At 60.2% G+C, this 16,388-nt stretch overlaps 1 protein-coding gene across 4 annotated transcripts in view; it reads right to left on the bottom strand.

Moving 5' to 3' along the window:
- ABCG1 (ATP binding cassette subfamily G member 1) overlaps positions 1-16,388 on the bottom strand; it is a 66,144-nt gene that overhangs the window by 18,568 nt on the left and 31,188 nt on the right. The gene's annotated exons all lie outside the window — the stretch shown is intronic.

A 16,388-nucleotide genomic window follows, 5' to 3' on the forward strand; every position in this document is an offset into this window, starting at 1 on the left:
TCAGGTCCTGAGAAACGCTGTCCGAGGAGGCCCTCCAAGGACCACAGTCCTATTTGACCTCCCACACCCAGCGGTGCAAGGGGCGGTGAGGCCTTCCACGGAGCCCCCTGTTCTAGACTTTCTCCCGGGCCACTGACCCTGTGCTCCCTGCAACCCCGCACCTGCGCGGGCCTGGGGAGCTCTCGCCCAGCGGACTCCTCATCTTTCGCAGGCAGGACCCCTCTGCACCCCGCCTGTCGCCGGGTGCCGCCTCGATTTGGACGGGGCGCCCCCAAGGACTAGTTTCATCAGGCAGAGAGGAGCGGAAGCAGAAGGCAGGAAGCTTGTGGCCCAGCGATCTGCCTCATTACGCAGAGCGACAGTCGCCTGGGGAGGGCTGGCGTCGCCGGGTGGGAAGGGGGCTGAGGAACGAGGAGCGCACGGAGTCTGGAGGAGGAGCTCACACGCCTGCCCCTGGGACGCAGGTGACTCTGGTCAGCAAACAGGCACCAGAGCCAAGGGAGAAAAGTGCGGGGAGGGGCCCGGACTCCAAAGAGTAGAGTGTGTCTGCCCCTTGGTGGGCAAACACGTGGAGAAGCCAGGGGACAGCAGAGGCTTTCTCCTCTGCAAGGTCAAGCTCCTGGTGCAGGGGTTCTAGGCAGGCAGCCCGGGGCCCGGGCCACGGGGACCTGTATGACATCACTGAGGGAGCGCTCCTGCCCGGCAGGCGTCTGTGTGTTCATTGCGGGCCTCCTGGCGGCTCAGGTCAGGGTTGGGGTTACTCACGAGCAAACCCTCTCTTAGGCTGCTGACCTGGGAATCGGGAACCGCCTGCGGGTGCAGATGAGTCCCCGAGATGACCACGAGATGACCATCGGTCATTTGGAGGCCAAGGGCAGTCCCCTGGCCTGGGGATAGCCCCGCACCCTGGGGCTCTGAGAGGCCCCTTCCTCGGAGCTGCACCCACGGGGAATCCTGTGACAGCATCCGGGGATGTCCCGGGGTACTGGGGGGCACAGGCTGCAATGTCCAGGGACAGCTTGCCAGGAAGCCCACCCTGGGAGCTGTGGGAGCAGAGGTCGTTTCAGGGCAGGAGGTGGCCTCCTGCGGTATAGCCTGGGGTCTTGTCATTTGCAGCCAGCGACGGGCACGGGGGTCTGCCCAGGCACCCCGGGCTTGCTGCACCAGCACACGGCCCAGTCCCACAAGGCTGGGGAGGCTCCAGACTCGTGCCTCTGCTGGCTCCCAGAGCAGCCTGAAAAGACAGGTGGGCTGCGGCGTGCTGGACAGGAGGGGTCCTCCCGTGTGGGGCCTGCACGCGCCAGACAGCCGAGATGGGGCAGGACCGGGCTCGGGGCTGTGCCTCTTCTAATCTCAGGAACCTGCTTTTCTTCAGAAAACACACACACACACACACACACACACACACAGGACAGAAGAATGTCAAAGCGACGTCACCTCTCTGTCCTCCTCCCGAACCTGCAGAAGTCCGCATGCCCACTTGGAGATGGAGACCTTCCTGTGGTGCTGGGGGGCCGGGAACCCCCTTAGAGTGGGCTTTGAGGGGGTCCCACCTGCGCCCAACTCTGTCTTCATGTCATGAAACCGTCCTTGCCTGCAGAGCCTTGTGCGTGTCCCCTTCTAGAAATACGAAACGGAGGGGAGGCACCCCAACCCCCTGTCCTACTTCCTGCCCAGGAGCTCCACCCCTGCACCCAGCTCTGGGCACCGTGGAGGGGCCGCCGGCTTCCTCCCCCCGTGTGCCATGGACACTTGTTCACACAAATGCTTGTCCTGTGGTCTCCGGTTGGGGTCGTGACGCCCCGGGGATCCCAGGGACAGAAACCACGAGGTGCCGGGCCACACAGGGTGCAACCCATCCCCCAAACAGGCCAGGAGCCAAAGCAAAACCCAGACAGGAGAGGAGAGATAAACAGAGAGGACACTGTCCGGTGCCTCCCTCACGGGGCCGGGAACCCTGCTCAGACACCGGGTCTTCCCATGTCAGGGGATGCTGGCAAGACCTGGCCCGGGACCTAGGTTAGCGCGGCTTTGGAGGGACGCAGTGTCTGTCGCACCCACAAGGTTCAGAGAACACACAGCAACATCATTTCGGCTGAGTGGGGGCACACAGATGTCTCCTTCTGTAGAAAGGAGCCCTTAGAGGAGACGCTCGGGGAACAGCCCCGCTCCCGGGCACGTGTCCGCACGGGGTGTGCTCGGGGCGAGTCCAGCACCAGCGCGCACACATCTTCCCCTTCGTGCCCCCCGGCAAGCCCAGCACCAGGTTCTTCCCCGTAAGCTGCAGACGAGAAGCAAGGGCTCAGAGAGTGTTCATGGCCTGCCCACGGTCACACAGCAGGTCAGCAGTGGAATGACCTTCCCACCACGCTGCCTAACCTGGAAGTGTCTTCCCTCCGGGGCAGGAGCGTCTGCCCTGGGCAGGACCGGGGCGGAGAGGTGAGGGGACTTGCGGCATCTCCTGTTCACGGTCAAGGTCAGCCGGACTCAGGAAAGTGCCTTCAGTCTCCTGGGCGGAGACTCACTCCTCTCAGAGAACGGAAGCCAGGACATTCCTTCCCTCCTCAAAAGACTAAATCCGCCATCTCCGGAGGCCAGGGATGCCCCCCACCCAGGTCATGTTCCGGATCTAAGGCCAAAACCCCCGTGTGCATCCCAACAGCTCTGAGCAGGTCAAAGCCTCCCTTAGCCTTCAGGTGCTTTGTTCAATTGTGGGGTGCGGGAGGGTGTTCGGTCACAGGGGGAGGACCCTGGCTTTTGTTCCAGACCCCCGGGTGCATGCGGGAGGTGCCCGTCCTCTGACCGGAATGGGTGCTCCCTGAGGCCGCCTGCCTCCCGCCGCCATCCAGCCTAGCGAGAAGGGGCAGCAGGGGAGGGCGGTTCGGCTCCTCGCAGACAGCACCAGCAAACCGGGCCCTGCCGTCTGAGCTCTCGGGGACCCATTAGGCCCCTGACCCTGGTTACCTGCAGAAAACAGTAAGCAGCCTGTCCCGCAAACTCCGGCAAGCCACCGGGTCCCTTGGCTTTGGTTTCCCGAGTTGCGGCTTCAGAAGCGATGGCTGGTGGGCCAACCCCCAGGTCTGGCTTTGGAGCCGAACCAAGCCAAGGCACGCTGTTCCCCTGGGCCAGGCCGGGCCGGGTGGCAGACAGGAGCAGTGGGTGCCCAGGAGAGCCGGGCCGGATCTGCTGTTGTCCCAAGGTCAAGTGCCATCCTGACCGTTCAGTGCGCTGAGCCCTCCGGGAAACAGACCCACCGCAAACATAACTGGGGACAGGCCGTCGTGGTGTGTGGAGCCTGCAGGGAGAGCCACAGGGGGCTCCGCACTCACGACCGTGCCGAGGCGGCCGCCCCACGCAGAATGGGACCCGCAGGGCTCTGCGGTTTTGCCACCGGACCGCTGGGCGTGGCCACATCCCCAGACATTTACTAGGAACCGAGCAGGTGCCGCAGGCTGTGAACCTGCCCTGAGAACTTCGGGGTGGGGTTCGCCCCGGTGTGCTCGCAAGGTGGAGGAAAGGCAAGGTAAGGGAGGGGGTGCACCTGCTCCGGGGGAGACTGGGGAAGGCAGCTCTGACAGGAAGGGGCCGAGGGGTGGGACGTGACCCAGGGGCCAGGCGGGCGCCGCCAGCCCCAGCTCCGTAGGAGGAGGGGTGACGGCCTGTCAATGCTCGCTGATGGACGGCCTCAGGGCCGCTGCTCCCCATCGCTGCCAGAATTCATCCTAGCCAGGAAGCCACGCTGCTGGGGAGCAGGGGGGCACCCGGCCACCGTCTCCAGAGTCACGCACAGGGGCCACCTCCTCACGGGCCCTCAGGGCAGCTGCCATCAGGGGCCCCACTTGCATGGGAGCATGAGGAAAGGTAACCTCAGGGCCCATTCTCTGATAGAAGGTTCTAGTTCATGTCTCCAAAGCTCACCGAGGTACCACAGAAGCGTGTCCCTTCAAAGCAATCCCCACCTGCCCTGGGGGTTTTTCAGGCCTTGAGTGTTGGGGTTGGGGTGAGAACTCGGGGTGGATGGAGGTATGGAGAGAGGCAGGACGGGGGGAGGGGGCGGGGGCGGGGGAGGGCTACAGGACGGCCAAGGCAGGGAAGGATGGGGATTTGTGCCCGCTCCTGTAGCGGACAGAATACTAACCTGAAAGATGTCCACACCCTATTCCTTAGAATCTGTGTTACTTGGCAGATAGGATTAAATTAAGGATCTCGAGACGGAGATATTCTTTCGAATTATCCAGGCAGGATCCCTCTTTCTAAAGGAAGAGGGAGGCAGGCGGGGCAGGGGCGGTGCTGGGAGACACGACCAAGGGTGCAGAGGTCGGGGACACGCGCGCCGAAGACGGCACCTGCTGGCTTTGACGATGGGGGAGGCCGCAAGGCAAGAAGGGCCACCCTGGGAGCTGGGAGAGCCGAGGGGAAGATGCTTCCTGGAAGCCTCCAGAAGGAGCACATCCCCGTGTCTGGACTCCTAACACCCGGCACTTGAAGACAACGCGCGTGTGTGGTCTGTAGCCTCCAAGTGCGCAGCGATCTGTTCCAGCGACCCCCGGACGCGCGCACGCTCAGCCCCGCCCTGCTCACACCCGTTCACGCCCCACCTGCGCCCCTCGAAGAGGACGCCCCCTAAGCCTTCATAAGCAGCCGCTTGACGGACAGTCTGCCCTGCGAGACAGAAACCCCGGATTGCTCTAGAAGAGATGCCTGCTGCCATCGGGCCACCCTTCCAGAGGGAGTCCTTCTATCCAGGCTCGTATGACTTCCTTGGGTCATCCACCTGGCACAAAACCTGGTCAGAACACGTCCCACTGTGGACCTCTCATAACCAGTTTCAGGGAGCAGATGAAACTGCGTCGTCAAACGGGACCAGGAAAGCAAGGACGGGGAAAGGCCGCCCACCCGTCCCGGCCTCGGTTTCCCCAGGATAAAACCCCTCTGGCACTAGAAGCCTCTAGATGTGAGCCACGTGCACACGTCTCTCCCTAGACAACCAGATGGTGGCTGCGGCTCACACGCAGTTCCCACGGAAACGGCCACGGGCTCCTAAGACGGGAAATCCCCTCGGCAGGGGCCTCGCTCACAGCCGGTGTCGGGCCCAAGTTCACCACCGCGCAGAGCCTGACACAGCCTCTTCCCTCAGACTGAGCAGGGCTCTCACGTCACAGAGATGTTCTTGGCCACGGTAAGTTAGAAAGAGCCAGGAAATGAACAGGTTATTGGCTATTTTTTAAATCAATACATGATTTTATTCTCTGTATTTTTCGGAGGTAAAGTTCTGCACCGCGAACTCCCAGAATCCTAGAGCTACACAGACATGTGCTCGCTCTGCCAGGCAAGATTCACGCCCCCCTGGCGTGCAGTCCCTCTGACCCCAAAGGCGCGACCCGAACCCCATTCCCCACAACTGTGTCCCACGGACGCTGTCCTCTCTGCCACAAGGCGGAAACGCAGTCATACCTTCCTACCCACCTGACGGAGGTCAACGCCGATGTCCCAGAACACAGAAATGGCACCAGTCCCAAGCCTGTGTGATCTGGTTAGCACCGAGTCACTCCAGAACATCCCCAGAGTTCGGAAATCAGGAAGAGCCAGTCCGTGGGAAGATGGAAGGGAGGGGGGGTGAGGCACAGAGAGTCCTCTGCCCTCTGGGGTGGGGGCTGGTGCAGGCCGCGCTCTGACGGCTCACGTCACCTCTGGAGTGTACATGCTTCCCGCGCGTGCCAGCGTTGTCGTGTCTATGCAGACCTCACAGCGGGCTCGGCCCACGTGCACGTGCTCCCTCCGTGGGAGGCTTTAGTGTCAGGAGGGCCTCCGCTAGCGCAGCGCCCGGGCCTCGCTCCCACCGTGCAGGAAGGCTTCTCCGGACCGGGCACCGTTCATGGCGAGGCTCATCACATCCCAGAGTGGGTGAAATGCTCCTTCACCCCTAATTTAAACCCATTCCCATGAGGTCTCTGGTCTGGCTTTGGTGTCAGAGTGGCTCCAAGCACCGAGCCCGGTAGGGCTACAGGTGGCTGTGGCCCCCGTGACCCACATGACGTCAGGGATGGGCAATGGTGTCACTGTTCATATCCCACGGGATTTTCTGAGATGCTCTCCCGCTAGAACAGCTATGGGTTCGGGCGGCATGAGTGCGGCTGGACACAGACCCCACCACCAGGCCACGAGGACAGAGGTACACGCCGGTGAGGCTCTCCATCCCAGCCACCGCGCCTGGAGCCCAGCACACGGTGCCCACGGTCCTCCGTGGACTCATGCACAGGAGCTGAAAACCTCACTGACCCCGGGGGGGAGACAGACAGCGTCCAGCCAGTGACCATCAGCGTCTCCCCACGTAGCTGTAACGGGCCACGTAGGGGCTAAGCCCTCTGCATAGGTCACCAAATTTGCCTCCGTGGCTTGACAGCCCTGGGAGGGAATTAATGTCAGAGTTGGAGGCCGAGGGTCGCAGGGGCCAAGGGAGAGAACAGCACGAAACAAACAGGACAACGATCAGTGTCTCAGAGAGTCACTCCCTGATTTCTAGACACCCGCGCCTGTGTGGTGAGTGAGAGGCTCACACATTAAATCCGGATTCCATTTCAACTTCCTGCGCCCCCTCGGTAATTCGTATCCACAGGAACCCTCGAAGTGAGGCCCCAGGAATGTGCGCGCCTCATTGTGCACCCAGGAATGTGCGCGCGCCCCGTCTATGTGTGCGCGCCCGTCTATGCGCGCGCTCTGTCTACGCGCGTACATCCCATCTATGTGTGCGCGCCCCGTCCACCGTGTCCACCCGTTACACACACGTGCACATGCCCCAATCCCCAGCACACACAGACACAGACACACACACACACACACACACACACCATGTACACACACACCCCCCACGCCCACGCCAGCCCCTGCCCCAGCGCCGACGCCGGAGAATCAGATGGAAGTCATTTCCAGCTGCCTGTCAGGCATGAAGCAGGTGTTATTTTTGTGCTTCTAAAAGCAGAACTGGTCTTTTTCACACACTTCTAAACCTGGCTAGAACAATGAAGAAAAAAAAATCCTTCTGATTTTTCAAATGATGCCAAAAGTGCCAGTAAGGTACCAAATAATCCCCAATTGTCACACCGCGCTCATCCCAAGACCACAGGCGACCTGCTCTCCGCGCCCACGCTCTGATTCCTCTCTGGATGCGGGTGTTTGTAAGATAAGCCCGGCTGCGCAGCTCCCTGCTCCCCCCCTTCACCCCCTCCCCCTCCCCCCTACTCTTGGCCCCAAAACTAAAAGGAACTCTTGTTGAAAACTGACCCTCATTCTCCAGACGCTTCCTCCTCCCTCTCCAAGAGCAACCTCAACACAAAAAGGACCAAAGTCCATATTCCATGCACCTGGCCATTTCATTTTTACCCTGCCTGGTCCTTCCCTCGGATGCCCAAGGGCCTTCGCACCCCCTGTCCGGGTTTTCCCTACTAAGGAGGCAAACCTCCTTCTCCCGTTTTGCGCACCTGCTGAAACACCGGGACGGCTTTGAACTGACGGTGACGGCAGGAGCTGGGCATCGTAACGTGAGCCAGGACTGAGCGAGAGTCACTTGTGACGGGAGGACGTTACCATGTGTCCCCAAACCATGGAAATGGCATGTGTCCCCAAACCATGGAAATGGCATGGCCTCCCCTCTACCACTCCAGGTAGTGCTGGGGCAGCACGCCCGGTCCAGCTTCAGAGCAGCGCCGTGACCTGTCTGACCATGACCATGGACCACTGGCTTTCCCGGGGCCTCGCGCCCGCCGCGGCGGGAGAGCAAAGTGCCAAGCTTTCGGAGGCCTTTCCTCAGGGTACGACGTTCATGGACTCAAATTGGCCCCCTGGCCACGGCTTGGGAGGCCTTCCCCCTTCCTTCCTTACAGCCTCTCTGTGTTGTCGTCCCGGGTCAGTGGTCTCCCTCACGGTCCAAGTCCCTCTGACATCCATCGGTCTGTCTGTGTGTCTGCTGCCCCAGCCCAGGGCCCTCCTGGGCTCCACCTCCGCCCGGCTCTAGGCAGAAGCAGCTCCCTCATTCTTTCTGCCCGCCCGGGTCTAAGATTTTAAACTACAGTGTCCACAGATTCCGTGCGGGATGGCGCTCGGTGCCCCGCGAGCACCCGGGGGAGGGCAGGCCGCCCCTCTGGCCTCCCGCCCCAACAGTAAGGGGCAAGCCCATTCCCGTGAAACACCGCTGCACAACGCCGGGCCCCTGCCTGTCCCTCAGAGCCGAGTTACTCCACAGCCTCGGAGGACAGCAGGGTGTTGGGGGCCCCTCGGCAGAGTCGCTAAAGTGCTCTTCCCTTTTCATGCCCCCCAGAAGCCAGTCGTGGCACCGCGGGCGCTCGTCCAGCTCCTCTGTGCACAGGGCTTTGGGCCTGCGGGTCAGTGGGATGTGGCCCCCGCGAAGGCTCAGACAAAGGCCTTTCTCCCTAACATGAGCCAAAGGGGCCCTAGAGCAGAGGGCTTTGGACAAGAAAACCATGAAACGGGCATTATACTATCTCGTGCCCGCTGAACCGCGCCGGGCCTGGCCGGGCTTCCCACACCTTCTGACACGGCTGGGTGTGCCCGCCCCCAGCTCAGCCGGGGTCCTGTCCTGTGCCCTGCTCTGGGCACCCGCCCTGGAGATGCTGTCCTTGACCGGGTGCCTACAGGGCCCCACTGGTCTCATGGGGTAAGTCAGTCTCATGAGAGAAAGCCCAGCACCCTCTGCACCCACGGGGATAACGGGGGGCACCCCGAGTCTCTTGGAGCCCCCTCTGGATGAGGCCCCATGATCTCCATCCAGGATCGACTCCGTGGGCTCTGGCCTCGGGTTCAAGACCTTCCTTCCGCAGCTGGCCCTTCTAGGCTCACCTCCTCACCCAGTAAGAACTTCAACCGTCCCCGCACACCAGGCCAGTCCGTGGGGCTCCCCCAAACGTGCCTTGGGTGGGGCACTTCACCCCAGAGAATGTCCTCTTTGTGCTGGCTCCATCCTGGTCCTGCCAGTCACGTGGCCAGCGGAGAACAGAGCGACGCTTCCAGGCTGGCCGTCCACAGGTCAGATCCCAAGCCCGCCCGTGCTTACCAGATGGCAACTAATGTGTCCTTGTGTGCCTTGGTTTGCTCCTCTGTAAATCGGGGATGACACCTACCAGGTGCTCCTTGGAAGAGGAAACGAGATGAGAACGAGGAGCCTCGGGGCTGGGCCGGGTCTCAGGGGACACACCCCTCCCTCCCCTCAAACGTCTTCCTCCTCCACACCTCCAGACCATTTTCTTCTGTTTCCTCCCGTGTCAACTCTTCACCGCCTTGTAAGTCAGGGCAACAGGCCTGGGGGCAATCCGGTCGGACACCAGGCTTGTCCCTCCAGGCTCCTCCACCGCGGGGACAGGGCCACCCAGCCCCCCTCGGCGCCAGCGTCGGGGTCTGGTGGGGCACGGAGCCCAGCAGCGCGTGGGCAGTCGGAGTGTTAGTGATATCATTGCCGTGGCGGTGTTCCTGTTGCCAGCTCTGGCCTCGTGTCCCCCGCAGGCGGCTGGACCCCTGGGTACGCGGGAGACTCCAACACAGACACGCATGTGTGCCAACAGCACGTGGGGCTTCGAGAAGTCAACTGTAAGGACCGTGCGCGCCCACAGGGAGAACTCCCGAGCTGGCCGGAGACGGGGCGCTGCCCTGGACAGACGGACTTGTTCTCTGGACACCCCAGTGCCCATCCTCTGTGCCCTTCGCAGGAGCCTAAGGTGGCTTCTCAGGGTCTGGGCACCACTGCCAGGCCCTGGGCAGCCCAGAGTCCTCGTCTCTGGGCAGGACACCCACGGGCATCCCCAGGAGAACAGAGACCAGTGAGGCACCCAGCAGGACCAGGAGAGCAAGGTGGGTTTGAATCTGGCTCCTGGCTATTAAAATGGCTTCGAAATGTGGCCTGAGGCATGACACTCCCCTGGGCCCCTGCCAGCTCTCCCCACAGGGTGGCCGACACCACCAGCCAGTCCCAGGGTGGGGCCAGTCGGGAGAAAGGTGATTTGCCCAAGAGGGGCTCATCACACCTCCTTCCAGGTGTCTCCCTTCCCGTGGTCCTTCCTTGTCCCCGATGGTCCGAGGTCCCTCGGCTTGCAGTTAGGAATCCTACTCCACGTCCCGGACACGCACATGCCTGCCGTCTCTTAGCGGGAGCCCTCCGTCCTGTCTCTCACTGCCCTGCGGTCCCAGGCCTCCTGCTTCTTTCTTTCTAGATGTGGAACTGCTTCCGCGACAGGACGGTGGTGACCGCAGCGGCCTGCGCTTCCCCGGGCTTGCTGGGCCCCGTCTTGTCTTTTGCTCCCACGCGTACTAACGTATCTGATTCCCACACCAGCCTCCGTGGGACGTACTCTAATGCCCCCACTTTACAGATGAGAAAACCGAGGCATGGAGAGCTAAATAACCTTCCCACGGTCCCGCAGCCAGCAGGTGGGAAGCCAGAACTTTAGCCACGCGGCCTGGTCCAGAGGCCCTCCAGCCCCACGGGTGGGCGCTCAGCGGGGCCGTCCCAGCGGCTCTGACCCCTTTCTTTTTTGGGGATCTGGGCTCATCACCCATCCATCCTCCGCCCCAGCTTCTTCTCAGTGGGACTGATGCCCACCCACTCTGCTCCCCCCAGTTCCCAGGACCCTTCCCGCACATCTCCCCACCCCCCATGACCCCTGTCCCAGGGAAACCTAAACTCCTCGAGGGCCATGGTTTTATCCACATTCCCCGCCCCCAACACTTAGCAAAAATACTTTGCTTGTAACAGAAAAGTCATAAGAAATTTGCTGAATGATGGGGCACCTGGGGGGCTCAGTGAGTTAAAGCCTCTGCCTTCAGCTCAGGTCATGATCCCAGGGTCCTGGGATCGAGCCCTGCATCGGACTCTCTGCTCAGCGGGGGACCTGCTCCCCCTCCCCCCCGCCAATGCCTGCCTCTCTGCCTACTTGTGATCTCTGTCTGTCAAATAAATAAATGAAATCTTTAGAAAAGAAAAGAAATTTGCTGAATGATGAGTACACGCTTTATCCCGTCACGTGGACAGGGAAAACAATTTAAACATTTTCTACGCTGAAAATCACTCCGATGGGGAAGGAAGCAAACTCACCAAGAAGCAAAAAAAGCGTCGGCTAGAGATTGTTTCTTGAGAGTGTAGCACGCCTCACATCTCTTACCTTAGACATTCCTGCTTGATCTGAGATAGAACGGGGTTTTCCCAGTGTAGTTTTAAAATCATGGTCAAGTTTACTGTCTTACGACCACAGGCTTTGCCCCACCCCCCTTTTCTTAACTTATCCTAAGCGGAGGCTTTAGGACCGATCATATCAATCATACATCACCTTCCCCCTCAGAACAAAGTCAGCATATACAGAGGAGATATGAATTTGGAGGCGGCGGGGATGGTGTGTGATCTCAAAAGCTGATTTCTCTTAAACCAAACTCTGCCAGCCCAGGGCCTTGTGTTCTGGAAGCCTGGCTTCTGCGAACCTTTCCAGCCTTTACCTGACTTGAAAAGAAATACCCACGTAGAAATGCAAGCATACGTGTACAGGTTACACCGGCCAGCACGCGCGCCCGCATGTGCCACTGGGTCTCCAGACGACATGTCTTTCCGTGGCAGAAATCATGAGAAAGAGACGGAAAAAAGCTCACGGGACCGCCCATTCCGTGCCGTCAGGGAGTCGACGCCTTGCCTGACAGGCTTCTCCCCGCCCCGCAGCTCCGTGGACATTTCTGGCAGGAACTGAGGTCCCTCAGTTCGTTCACGGGTAATTTATGAGAGCGGCCGTATTGTTCTGCCAGTATCGCATGTGGAAAAGGCCTCGCGAGCCATACTTCCTTCTTCGGACAGCTGTTTCATATCCATGGATGACTTTCTCCCCCTAAGAAGCTGCCTTGTACAGGCAGCCTCTGTGGAAGTCCCCACGTGGACTCCCTCGAAGCGCGGGGTGGCCCAAACACTCACCTCGAGCGATACCCGCAGCTGCCGGGAGCCACTCCAGTGTCAGGGTCACTGTCCCTGGAACAGTGACCTGTGCCCTGCCCCCTGTCCCCTGCGGCTAGCCTGCTGCTTCCCCCACCTGCCCTGGATCTTGGGGCTCTCCTGCCCGGGCCACGTCCCTGACCTAACTCCAGGATGTTCCTAGGGAGAAGAGGCGGGGGCACGGGTCTGTCTGGGGCTTGCACACCCCAGTTCCACCGGACGCTTGGCTGGGGAGGTGCGCCAGGACAGGTGGAGCCCAGGAAGTCGAAGGAAAATGCTTGAATTGCCCGGTTTTCCCAGCAGGCTGGCCCACCCGGCCTGGCCACGTCCGAGCCCTCAGCAGCTCCCTCTTCTCTGCCTCTGGTGAGGCCCCAGGTGTCTGCTAGGCTCATGGGCCTCTCCTGGCCTCACCCACAGCCTTTGTTTCGGCTCTGTCCTCTGCCCTGACCCCTTCCCGTCCCCTAGTTGGCGTCTCCTCTGTGCCTGGTTGTGGGAAACGCGGCAAGCCTGGCTCACGAATGAACAGACCCCGCTGTCCACAAGAGTGTGGGGTGGGCAGTAGCGTGAAGGGAACTGGGCTTCAGTTCCCCTCCCCGGGTAACCCCTTTATCTGCCGGGGACACCTGAAGTCAGCTGGAAAAGAACGCCACTTTCCAGCTCCCTCCTGACCTTCATGACTTCGAAACCCCAACCCGACCGCTTCCCTATAAATCAAGCTTACCCACAAGCCAATAAAAGGCTCAAGTCTTCATGTAAATTGCATTTCCTTTGACTTTCCCATCTATGAAGTCCCAGAACCCTTCTGATCCTCAAGGTTTGCTCTATCCTATCCGCTCTGGCACAAAGCACAGGGCGTCAGAACAGACCGGAGCGAGCTCCAGAGGCGGTCCGGGGGAGCCAGGTTCCGCCAACACAGCTCCCAGATGGGGGCTGATCTGCACCTTTGGGGCAGGGCTGGGCCGATGACTGGGGGACCCAGGAACCTGCCAGGCACAGGTCTTCCGACTTGGAAGTCACCCCCAGCTGGCAGGCCAGGAAGTGAGGGAGTTCGCACTCCGGTTTCTACTCGTCCCTGCCGGTGTGACTCTCGCCGAGTCAACTCCCCTCTCCGAAACACCACCTCTGCCAGCAAGCCGGCGGTTTTCTCCACCTCCGGGCTTTCTGCGGGCACAGGTGCTTCCCCAGTGGTAAAGGTCACTCCCAGCTCTTGCAAGGTTTTTCCAACAGAGATACTGTTACAGCATCAACTATTTTGTGTCAAGGAAATGGGCATCATCCTGACAGCCCCTGCCCTTCGCGCAGAGGGGAGAATCCTTGGGATCACCCCCTCACACTCCAACCATGAGGACCCCCTCTGTGCTCCCAGGATTTTTTTAAATCACGAATTACAATTCTGCGACTCAGAACCGACCATCTGTGAGCCAGGGAGGACGCTCAAGTTCAAGGAAGATGCTCAGTGTCTTTGCTGCAAAAGCAGTGAGGATTGCAAAGGAAGGCGGCGCCTACCGGGAAGGCAGCGCGGAGGGGACGCAGCTCGGGGGGCTGTGCGTGCGCCGATTACTGGAGCGGTGAGGACGGTGCCAACTGCCGTGTTTCTTACCGAGTCCCTAGAGCTGGTGCGGGGGATTTTGGAAATGTGACGGTGTTCTGATCAAGTTTTGCTGAATGCTGACAGATGGCTCAGGTAGGCTCGTGTCGGAGCCCTGCGCCGGGAGGGGCGAGGAGCGGCTCGGGGTCCGACAGCCCGTCCTGCAGCCCTACAAGCCCCACCCCCACCCCGCGCCATGTCTACTCTGGCCTCATTCTCCCACGAGAGGCCGTGCCCGGGAGCCTGCAGCAGACTGAGGTCCCTTCACACGGCCCTCGCTCTAGGTTTCCCGGTGGAACTGGCCAGGGCAGGGACCCAACAGCGACAGAGCTCACAACAGATAAAGGCTTTATCTGGGTTTGACACATAAGCAGGAGGAAACCTTACCTTCTCTATCCCGCGCAGATGATCTCTCCAACCAGCGCGCGAGCTCACGCATTCACACACACGTGTACACACACGTGCTAAAATACCAATCTCCAGATCAGATGAAGAGACAAACTAACATGTCTTCCCTCAAATAAGAATAATAAATTTGCTGAATTTACGCAGCATCCTGAAGCCAGCTCTCCCTGCAGAGATGCCCCAGAGGACGGGGGCTTTCGGTCCCCAGTGGAAAACAGGGGACAGAGAGGCTCTCTCGGGCCACGTGCGGCTCAGAAGCCTGGGCCTGGCCCTGTGCTGCCCACGGAGCTGCCCCAGCACCCCCGTCCCACCCCGCTAAAGCCCTGTCGATTTTCAAAACCCCAACAGAAACACGGGCCCAACACGTCCTCCCTTTTCAGGGAACAGCGAGCTCACGCACAGGACAACGAAGAATGTCCATTTTGCACGAGTTTGCATGAAAACCGGCTGCCCAGCGTCCTGAGGGGCCGTCACTCCTGAAGCTGTCACAGTGAGTGTAGGGACGCCAGATGGTGAAGGTGGCCCTCCCAGGCTGTCCCGGGCCCCCAGACCCCCTGCTTTCCACTGACACAGGTGACAAAGCGGCTGACTTTACCCCTCCTCCACTGCCCATCTCTCACCCCCCACCCGGGTCGTGCGGGGCAGCGAGGGCCACGGGCCCCCGCCAGAGCTGTGCACACTCCTGGGAGAGTCTCTTCTGACCACACTGTCTCATTCTCCAGGAAAACAGGGCTTTAGGGCACATGCGTGAAGGAAGGCAACATTTTCGTGTAGGGAGTTGACAAAACGTGGCCATGGGCCTGGGTGGCCCCCAGATCTGCTTTGTAGGACCGAGGACAAAGAGGAGGGACGTGGGGGTCGGCCAAGCTGGCCTCCATCCCAGCCAGGGTCTCCGCGGCCCCTGCAGGAACTCTGAACCTGTCGCTTACAGGGTTCCATCATCGATGACGTGGACGCGGTGCCCCACACGGCTTTGGGGACGTGGCGAGGCAAGCCGTCAGCCTACCTGGTCTACCCGGCGCCTGCAGCCCAAGGTGGCCTCCCAGGCCGCAGCCCTCCCTCCAAGACAAGACCTAGAACCTGTGACCGTGCCTGTCGCATGCGGCTCTCCTCCACTCTCCCGCAGGGCCGAGGGGAGGGTCACGCCAGCACAGCTGGGACACGTCCCTGAACGTCACCATGAACCAGGTCGGCTGCCCTTACTTTTTAAAGCCTCGATTTTTGCCTCAAACTTAGTTTTAGAATGACAACCAAACAGCTTTGATCCGACCTATTATTTATTATATCACATATAGAACCATTCAGAAGGATTGTAGCTACTGTTTATTGCTGGGTGGGGGCAGGTGACTTGGTCGGTTGAGCATCCAACTCGTGGTTTTGGCTCAGGTCGTGATGTCAGGGTCATGGGATCGAGCCCCGTGTCCGGCTCCACACGGAGCGACGAGTCTGCTTGGGATTGTCTCTCTCCCTCTGCCTCTGTATGCCCACCCCCCTCCCAGCTCTTTCTCTCTCTTCCAAGTAAATGAAATCTTAAAACAAAACAAAACAAAGCCAACACTACGTGTCGGGCACGGTGTTTCCTATGGATGAAGTTACCCGATCCAGTGCGATGGGTGGACGATGGTGGCCATGACGATGGCCCTTCACAGAGAGGGACGGGAACGCGCCCAGCTGCCCGGGTCGTAGGTGGTAGAGCGGGGCTTTGACACACACGCCCTTATCCCGGAGCCCACATTCCCAAGCCCAACCCTCCTCCTCTGAGAGTGTGTTGCTAGAAGGCGCCGGACCTACAGTCCTTTTATTGAAAGGAAGAGAGGAGACAGGAAGATTCTCACGAGGCCCCACGGATCATGCAATTCGCCTTGTTACACATTCACTTATGACTCAAAGGAAGGAACATGCTTTTTTTTTTTTTAACAAAAACTACAGCCTAACAGGATTTCACACGTACTGTCAGCAAAGGCAAGAGCAAGGTCTACATGCTGGTGATGCCGCCGCCAGGCTGAGACCACGGCCCATCACCACCCACCCACGCCTGAGAGGCCGCCGGCCCCACCGTAGCTGCCTGTGCGCCAGCAGAGGGCACAACGTCCCTAGTTTGCAGCCATGAAAAGCTAGCCACAAGACTAACATGCCCAGCACCTGATTACATCTCACACCCTTGTCAGATAACCCACATGAACCTCGCGCCTGAGCCAAATTCTGAAGTGTAATGTTGCCGGGAACACGGTTCCTATGGTGGAAATTTCCATCCTGTCACAGCAGCATAGATGCTTCCGTGTCAATAGCGTCGGCGACGCAACCCGCCTCAGCCAGCGAGCAGGACGTTCTGGAAAGACCCCCCAGAAATAACGGAACCTCTGCCTAGCTCACACACAGAAATGCATGAGCCTTAAATAAGGTATCTGCTTGCCTCTCTGA

The sequence above is a fragment of the Mustela putorius genome, unplaced genomic scaffold (genome assembly GCF_011764305.1).
Source record: "Mustela putorius furo isolate JIRA1106 unplaced genomic scaffold, ASM1176430v1.1 tig00000765_pilon_pilon_pilon, whole genome shotgun sequence".
Lineage (NCBI taxonomy): Eukaryota > Metazoa > Chordata > Mammalia > Carnivora > Mustelidae > Mustela > Mustela putorius.